The following is a 10,272-nucleotide window of genomic DNA, read 5'->3' as shown; positions in this document are numbered from 1 at the left end:
AATCTCCCGACAATTCACGAAGGTTCGAGAGAAGTCGCGTGACACTAGTCATGTGACCTCGCTGACGCAACAGTATAAAAGTCTTGCACAGCTTGTGCTATGAAATACGTATTAAAGTTTTGCGCAGCTTGTGCTATGAAATACGTATTAACGTCTTGCACAGCTTGTGCTATGAAATACGTATTCAGGTCTAAATATTTTACTAGCACTTGTCATGAATTTGTACTAAAACAATCTATCAGAAGATCAGCTTCAAAGGCAAATTATTTTTGTCCTGAACTGCTTTGACCTCTTTCCAGATTCTTCGAAAGGTTGCGGATTTTTTTAAAGCTAGAAATCATAACTTTGTTTTCTTAACCTTTTACTCAAACTTTATTTTTGTCTTCTCACCTTACTATAAATCTTATTTAACTGCTGTACTCTCACAAGTTTAACCGCCATTACTTCAAGTAAATACCTTTCTTTATATTCAACAGTATGATTAAGTTTACTATGCTACCACATATTAAAGTAATTTACACAGTATTAGTATAACATCAAACTACGTCATTTATCACAATAAAACTTTCATTTTGACATGAAGGAGGGGGGGGGTCATAAAGTGATCTAGTATTGTACAAATATTATGATGATCAGTGGTAATGGTACGAACTGTAGAGTACACAAGGCTCTATAGTGTAAAAGTTGGATCAATTTTGAAACCAAATCTTTCACAAAACAGTAAAAAACAAATTACTTTTATGTTAATAACTGACGTGCACATTACGTTTCCAATACTTACTGAGCACAATAATACATTTCACATTAAAATAACGAACGCAACATAACTATAAATCTGACTAGCACAGGATTAATATGTTTTTCAATAATAAACAGTTTTCGAATCATAAAATTCACTAATTTGTAATGGATGATGCATCAACATATATTTTATTTGTATTGTACAAAATTACTATACACAACACAAATACTTAAAGCTACTAAAATTAATAGTACAATTTCCATTAAGTGTGACATGATCTGATGTTGTTTAATAAGTTCTCAAGCGTGCCTTTAAGACATTTACCTTGCTATTAAATTCACATTTTATTTGTACCATCAAACTACAGTACTTGATTACAGTACACTTTACATATAACTTAAAAATATAAGGTCAAATAGAAATAATGATGATGACATCAAACAATTAATTATGCTATACGTGGACATATCATGCATTTTCTAGATAATTGCTGAATACTGGTCAAGGGAGTACTAAGTTTTCGCGTCTTGGATATTCTTGGTTGCCCAGATTGCCAAGGTCGTCCAGTTAGTTTTTTCTATATAAGAGATCATTGCAGTAAAACTATGCTACGAATAGAAGGATTAGTCTGTTTTAATGACGATTTATGGGATTGTCTGAGGGTGTTGTATTCCTTAATAACATGAGCGTGGTCTTCAAACACATAAATGGTGAGAATTTTGTATAAGTTATTATGTTTCCAATATTTTTTTAATTAAGCTGATATAGACGTTTTAGAGAATGCACTTTTGCTAAAAGGATATGGATACACTATTCAAGGTTACATGTGCATTATACCCAAACATCAGTGCTAAACACAATGTCTACAACATCCATTGAAGATATCCAAGTCTGGCATTGCTACAATTGACCCGACGGTTAACCTTGAGGGAGCTATCACATAGTCTCTCATCTACAGGCTAACAAAGTTAATGCGTTGTGTTAAAATGATCCAAACACGTATTCTATGCACCACACAACCACCAGGATCCTCTCCCTCCTTCACACATAGCCAAGTATGGCAAAAACGAGGGTGTGTGTTTATATTCCAGAGAAAGCAAACAACCAAAACCTTCCCCTTGAGTTTCCCCTAGCACTAGGAATCCACATCCAAAGGGAAATCATTAGTGCTTATTATAACTGAAATAAAAAGTAAACCCTTCCAATGGTACACAGTGATAGGGGCACAAGAGAAAAGAATTTGAACAATAGCAAGTGAAATATAAGTAATGAACTGCCAAACTACATTGTATTAAAAGATTAGAAAATGAAGTGAACAAAATACTTACAGTAGTTAGTGAATATAAAACTAACTTGGAAGCTACTAATATTCTACCATCTTCAGGTCTAATTATGAAAAGTCAAAACATGCACTAATCTAAAGTTTATGTAATATAAGAGTACACTTAAATATTCATTGGTACAAAACTGCAGAACAGCCTATCAAAGTTATCAATAAGAGATTATAACATACTATGTACTTAATACTTATTGTATTTGTATTTTTATTTATGCCAAAATTACTAAGTTTCTTTCCTGCTGTCAAATATTCTAGAGACTTGTAAAAATAATAGTGTAATAATATTAAAACACCAAATAAATACTTTTGATGGAAAAAGAAAATAATAATACAGTGGCATGAAATACAAATTTCAGATTTAATTTAATTAGTGATTTAAATTTATAAGATGTAGATACAAATTTGAGGCTTCACTAACATATATTAACAGATTATGATATTAATGAGAGTATTTATGTGTATACTCATACAGATAACTGAGGAAAGGTGTTACTATATCACATGATATGTGTTACGAAAAGAAATAAAAAATCATGATTTTAAAATTAACAGTGATTAAACACGTAAAACAGTCAGTTAAATAGTACCTGATAAGAATCACAATATTTCATTATGTAGCAACACTTTGAAAATAATTATACAGCACTGTGCAAAAGTGTTAGGACAAGAGAATATTTTGTCATTCTTTCCATTTTATGGAGCTAATTCTTCCATGCCATTACAGAATGTAGATTTCAACACTATGGGCCCCCAGTGGCTCAGCGGTATGTCTGCGGACTTACAACGCTAGAATCAAGGTTTCGATACCCGTGGTGGGCAGAGCACAGATAGCCCATTGTCTAGTTTGTGCTGAATTACAAACAAACAATCAACACTATGGTAATGCTTCACTGGGTGAGAATACTTATCATTCTTTAGATTTCCCATATATTTGTACCAAGGGCATGTCATAAGGGTTCTGCTTAAATGTACATACTGATCAAATTTAGGGTTATAACTGTCATGGTTTCTCATGCAGTGTCTTAACTATATAGAAAGTAGCTAGCATATGGTGCCGGTATATGCTAGAATAAATCAATTTAATAGCACTCCACTTTTGGTGCAACATTTAATGCTAGAAGATTTATTATTGACTTTGAGGAAATGCCATTCTATTTTATTACAACTAATTGAATATATCCGTTAAATAAGCAAAAATTATATACAGGACAATGGTAAATATGTTAGATAACGTTCCCTTTCCTTCTTTTTATGATTAAATCACTAATTAGTTCATTAGATGCTAACTTCATAACCTGCTTTGTGAAAGGTAATAACTGACATTGAACTGATTAAGTACAAAAGTGGAAATGTGCCCTATTTTATTTTTTTATTTCCCTTCTAGGGCAAAATTTTTAAAACGAAATAGTCCGTGGGCACCGTTGGATAGTTTCTAGTTATTATACAAAGAATTACGGTAATCGAGCTAGCCAACTATGGGTGATACAAGCCATAAATGCATAAAAAGTGAAAATATTTTCTATTTCAAGATTTTTTATTCCTCTTCTTGGGTAAATATCCTAATAGCTAATGTAAATTGTTGAACAGTTTCCAGTTACCATACAAAAAATTACGATAATTGAACCAGCCACCTTTGGGTGATAAATGCAAACCCACACACACGGATCATCTTTATAGTAAGATATGATATACAAACATCAAATAAATTTTTCTCTTACAGAAGATGTTTAATACAATGAAAAACATATTCCAGAATCCTAGTGACCCTCTTCACTATCAATATTTTCTGACTTCCTGTTTTCCTTAACTTAATTTCTTTGGTTGGTCGCCATAGTTGTATCCAGAGCTTTAGATAATTGTCTCTTTCTTTCGCCAAAAGTCCACACAGGCTGATTCAATTACTTTAGAATCAAATTGACAAAACAAATTATTTTTCCTATCTCTGTTGTTACAATATAGCTGTGAAACACACTATAGAAATCACCCGTTAAGGCTAATCACTCACACACACACATTGGCTAATTTACCTAATACACTTAACATTGTTAAGTTTGATCATTAGAGTTTTGAATAGAAACAAGTTCATTAAAAAATAGTTTACATTATTTGTATTTGATCAAAATGTGACATTATTTGTAGGGGGTGAATACTTTTGCAAAGTACTGTATGTTTGAACAATTAATACAATTCTCCATTTGCATTTCTTATATAAAACTCATGTTTTACCGAGGCCTATCATTAATATATGTAACTAGAATCACACACTTAACAAACATACTAAAACATTTGTTAACAAAACGTCAAGATATAATACTAATATATTATTATACTAAAACTACAAACATTTTAGTTTATAAAATATTAACCTATACATGTCTGGGCTAGTTTTATTATAAATTACATACCATGAATATCAGTTTCTAACAAGTATGTTTGAACAACTGATACAAGTCTCCTTTTATATTTCTTATGTAAAACTTATGTTTCATCATAGCCCCATATGCCATTATTGATATATGCAAGTACAATTACACACTTAAGAAGTATACTGAAACATTTATTAACAAAACTTCAAGATATACTAATATACTATTTATGGAAATTTATAAAATACTGACCTATAGCCCAATGTACTGATAACTGTGATAAAAACTTGTTCTAGCATGTTATTAGTCAAATAGAATAAATCACCATAGACAAAACATAAGGCATATTCCTCAAAGTGATTCGAGCTCTAATATGATAAATATTGCTTTATTTTAGATACTAAACAAAACATATCATGCACTTTAAATGCATAACTAAATCACTGTCCCCATCATGCTGAATATTAGATCTTGACCCTCACATTACCCCTCATCTATGGGTTAAAAATTATGTGTTTCACCATAGCTTAATATGCTATCATCAATTTATGTAAGCAAAATCACAGACTTGACAGCTCGCCAGATTTTGTTCTTAAAGGCTTCAGAAGTAGAATGTATGCACATTATTTGTTATAAATCATAGATAAATTCGTCTTTCTGTAACTTGAAGTTTTGTTAATAAATGTTTCAAACTTGGTTTCTAGTGGTATAAGTACACAGGCATACTGTTTGGCTAGTGTAAACGTTCTAGACAAAATATTTCAATTTTATTGCTACTTACGATAAAAGACATGGTTTACAAAAATATGATTCTTTCAGATTTTATAAATACCTCACGCTTTACCGTTTATCATTACAAAATATACTTAACATCTAAAATATGTTGTACATCACTGAACTTAAGAGTCACTAAAAAAATACGAATTCATCTATTCTTCCACTTTACATAATAATACAGGAAGCGTAATGTAAATTCATGACACTCTCAGGATTTGATGGTATATTAGGAAGAAGTTCTTTTCTGTTTTTGCTCAAGAACTCACGTATTTTTAGTTTAAAACTACTATTGCTTACAATTATGACTTACAAAGATCTATACATAGTTTATCTTCTTCAGGGTGTAGCTGTTATGCAAAGAAATATCAGGTTCATCCATCTTATAACTTAGGTTGTGTTCTTCAAATTTATCTAAAGGGTAAGTTCCACTGACAGCTTGATACCCTTTGATATTTTGGAATAAAATAAAATGAAACATGTATGAATTTTAAAATACTGGATTGCCAAGATTAAATTAACTTTCATAAAAGTCTAATACATTTCAGTTAGTGTACAATTCTTGTAAACTTTTAACTTAGTTAGGCTCTTCTAATGGCCTATGCTCATTAGCAGTGTCATAGGGACGAGTAGCAAAGTGGAGGTGCTTGGCTAGACATCCAGATTTTGCAATGAGAGATAGAAAGCATAAGGAGCTGCTTTTAGCAGCTCCTATGCTGTCAAAAGGAGCTCAATTTAGGGGAGTCTGGGGGAATGCCCCCCAAGAAAATTAATATGATAATGTAATTTACAGTTACTATATAAGTCATTTATGTAAAAGTTGGAGTGCCACAGCCCCCCTCCTGGTTCTTACGCCTCTGTTCATAAGTCAGATGACAGTCAATGACCTCAACTTGAGAAGCAACCTGTTCTATCGTTGTGCAATATTTGAACATAATGAAAAAAAGAACTAATATATTTTGTCTGATATATATAAAAATACAGAACATTAACTGTAACAGTAAAAATTAGATTATTCTCACGTAGGTAATGAGAATATATCAGAAAATGAGTTAAATACTGTAATGCTACATCACTCTGTCATTGGAACATTAAGTACCGTATATATCATAGTGGACGTTTTCAGTACAGTGATATACTTGTAAATTGTGACAAAATCCTGACAAAAGGAGTGGTTGATGAGAAAAGATATATCTATCGTTTTACGTGAATCTATTTATAAAGAGCATTCATATAACTTTACATAAAAACCATGTCAGACAGTCACCAACATAATTAGATTTATCCCAAAGACCACTGTTATTTATTTAGTGCTAGTGTTATTTATACCATATAACATAATAATACAGTTTTAGTTTTTTCACTTTAAACATCAACGAAATTGCTTTAAGATTTATGAAAACTAGTAAAGTTTATTGTAGTAAGAGAAATATGATAAAGTCATAAAACATTATCAGTTAAGTTACAGTCCTAAAAAAATCTATGTTTTTATATTAAGGAGCCAACAATGTCTAGTAGAGATGACCCTGTTTGAACGTTTGATTGATTGCTGTATGTTGGGCACAGTTTAATCTTATTGAATAGTGAGTATAAAATGTTTTTGTTGTAAAATATGATGAACTTATTTAAATACAAGAATTTTGCACTTACTTTTTCTTTTATAAACTAATGTTACGACAGCGGTAGTCACGTGACGCTAGTAATACATCATATTCTCGAAGGTTCGTGAATGCTCGAGTGTTTACTAGGTATGCGGTATTCATGTATATAAGACCGCCAAGAATTGACGGCAACGACGGAATGTAATTGAATTGCAGACAAAGATAGAGGCGGACAATTGAGTCAAGTGCGTGAATCGTTCGTTGTGAATTATAGCGTTTGTTTAAGTTATAGCCTGACTGTGGAAATTAAGTGTATTGCAAAGTTGAGAAAGAATAAACTAGTTTTATTTAAGAAAGGACATGTATCGCTAAAGCTTCTTCGGAAAGAATTTTTATGGAAACTAACAAACGAACAGAGACGTAACAATATGTCCAAATTTATTGTTGTTTTTTATTTCTTATTATGCTTTTATTACAGAGGTTGTTTATAAATAAGACCGCAAAAATATATATATATTGTTAACTATACTCATTACCAAATTGATTTTTTTTAAGTTTCGCTTTAATAGGTAGCTTGTTCTACGGTGTGGCACCTATCAACAACTTGATAAATATCTGAGTACATCAGTGTCTGCTAACTTGAAGATAACCGGAAATAGTGATCCGTCATCACGTTTACTGGTCCAGGGTCAGAAGGCCAACGTTAACTTCGTACATTGCTTAAATAGAGTACAGAACTTACAATCCTGTACGTGCATGACTTCAGTTAAGAAATCGTTTTTTTTTTACACATATTCCTGCTCAACCCCAGGACTGAATATATGTTAGATTAAAAAAGTCTTATTCAATAGTAAGCTAATATTACCAAGATAAAAGTATCATTTACTGCTTCATTGTAAAGTATTGATGTTTTCGAAAGAAACGGTATCAGTTAGTTGTATTTAATCGCGTGTACTTTGTTTTGTGTGATTTGTGTTGATATATTTAAGGATGCCCTTCAGTTTGTGAAGTAAATACTAAATGATCTTTTGTCAGTTTTATTCTTAGCACAACTTATTAATAAATACCTCTGATTAAAGTAAATAAACTATACAGATGAGAATCGAAAGAAATATTGTAAGTTAATGAAGCCGATTGATGAGACGTATATAACATTATAAATCAGTACAAAAGAAAACTATAACGATTAGGTTATAAACAGTAATCAATTGAGCTCAGCTGGCCAAGAGATTTATGGTAGATCAAAATCTATAGTTTAAATAATATCGTATAATAAATCATTTTAAGAATTGCTTTAAAACGCACTTATTACAGCAAGTGCACAACGAGATTAGGTAATTACTCATATTGTTACGACAGCCGAAGTCTCGCGACGCTGGGAGCATGCGCTGGAGTTCTAGAAAGATCGAGGAACCTGTCAAACGTCGTAGTGTTTGCCAGACGCCCTCTATTTTGTATATTTAACACCGACAAGAAATGACGGCGGGGATAATTGCAGACAGAGAGATACAGAGACAGAGTCAAGCCGTAACTAAAGTGCGTGAATCGTTGTGAATTCTAGCGTGTGTTTAAGTTAAAGTGACTGTGGAAATTAAGTGTATTGCAAAGTTGTATTGAGATATAATAAAAGAGTTTTATTTAAGAACGGACTTGTATTGCTGAAGTTTTTTGGAAAGAATTTCTACGGAAAATTAACCAACGAACACAGAGGCGTAACAATATACATATATGCGTGTGTGTGTATAAATGATATATCCTTACTTACAAAATAAAAGAAGAGGAAATCCTTAATAGCTGCGGCACTGTAAATTAATCTATGTGACTTTTTTTTCCTTTTTATTAGCTATATTTTTGTAGCCAGCAGTACCAAGCATAGGTCACGCGTACAGCCGATTCAATTTTATTACTTCTGAGGATTTCTACTAGTCTACCCTCAAAATGATATTCTTTTATGCAGGATAAGAATAAATTAATCTATGAGACTTTGGGCATGGTCAAATAGATCAATCGAAAGAGTTTGACCTCGTGAGTCGAAAACTGTAATTAGATTTCATATCGGTCAAGAGATGACGGAACTATGAGCTAAAAGTTTGAATTTGAAAAAACAAAATTCAGAGCCGTTCATCCGTGGCTAAAAAAACAAAAACTCAGAGCCATTCTATGATCGGCTATGTCGCAGCTAAAAATATCAACTGTTTACTCCCGTACTTTGCACTGAACCTCGAAATTAATTGTTTTTAGATTTATACCCATACTTCAACTTATAAGTATGATGGAAATATATTTATTTTAATGTCATCTGGGAAGTCTGCAATTGAACAAATATATTGCAAAAGAAAAGTATAAAGTTACACAATGGAGTATCTGCTCACCGAGTGTATAGAAACCTGAATGTTAGCATTGCAAGCTGTGAAACTTATCACCAAGGGCAGAAAGAACGGAAAAATATAAAATTAAGTTGCAGTTTTATGCACGTTTGTTTTTGTAATCGTGAAATACGTACTCTATCTTAGTAATATGTTTAGAATACAGCCCCCTGAAACATTTTTTGCAAAGCTTAGTTTAAAATAAATATATAGATAAAAAAAAATTAACTGCAATCCCACCACGTTCCTGTAATGTTTCATTGAATGAAAACCAAACATTTAAATGTGTTTAACCGCAGTAAGGTTACAACGTGGTGGGTTTATTTGTTTGTTTTGAATTTCGCGCAAAGCTACACGAAGGGTATCTGCGTTAGCCGTCCCTAATTTAGCAGTGTAAGACTAGAGGGAAGGCATCATCAACTCTTGGGCTACTCTTTTACTAACGAAGAGTGGGATTGACCGTCACATAATAACGTCCCCACGGCTGAAAGAGCGAGCATGTTTGGTGTGACGGCGATTCGAACCCGCGACCCTCAGATTGTGAGCCGAGCGGCCTAACCACCTGGCCATGCCGGGCCAAAATGTGGTGGGAAAGCTTATATGATTATTCTTTTGGTTAAAACTGTCTACGTATAATAAGGGTATTCACACTGTCTACGTATAATAAGGGTATTCACACTGTCTACGTATAATAAGGGTATTCACATTGTCTACGTATAATAAGGGTATTCACGCACCATGAAAAAAAGGTTTACGGTTTCGAACTGTGTGCTTAATATATTAGCATTTTTCTTTTGTTTGAATATTAATTTGGCGTTTTTAGAAAAATGTGCCAAATTTTCCTGCTATAATAATTATATATATACATACACATATTAAGTATTTTCCCTTCCGGTAACTCATTGGCAGGTCTGCGAGCTTATGACGCTAAAAAACGGGTTTCGATACTTATGGTGGGTACATCACAGAATACCCATTATGCAGCCTCGGCCTTAATAACAAATAAACAAATGAATTATTAATAGAGAATAATGTGATCTATTCCATAATGATCAGATGAAATCGCCATCGTCAAGTGTAATTC

At 32.4% G+C, this 10,272-nt stretch overlaps 1 long non-coding RNA gene across 1 annotated transcript in view; it reads left to right on the top strand.

The window, feature by feature from the left end:
• The window catches only part of LOC111086185, a 55,793-nt gene extending 47,388 nt beyond the window's left edge, over positions 1–8,405 (top strand). Inside the window, exons 2-5 of the long non-coding RNA XR_002610938.1 lie at positions 5,565–5,642; positions 6,720–6,804; positions 7,378–7,570; positions 8,182–8,405. This is a non-coding gene — a long non-coding RNA (uncharacterized LOC111086185). The remainder of the gene's footprint in view (positions 1–5,564; positions 5,643–6,719; positions 6,805–7,377; positions 7,571–8,181) is intronic.
• Positions 8,406–10,272: the final 1,867 nt, after the last annotated feature.

Source organism: Limulus polyphemus, unplaced genomic scaffold (assembly GCF_000517525.1).
Source record: "Limulus polyphemus unplaced genomic scaffold, Limulus_polyphemus-2.1.2 Scaffold907, whole genome shotgun sequence".
NCBI lineage: Eukaryota > Metazoa > Arthropoda > Merostomata > Xiphosura > Limulidae > Limulus > Limulus polyphemus.
Note: the sequence above shows the minus strand (reverse complement) of the source record. Positions and strands in the feature narration are given on the sequence as shown.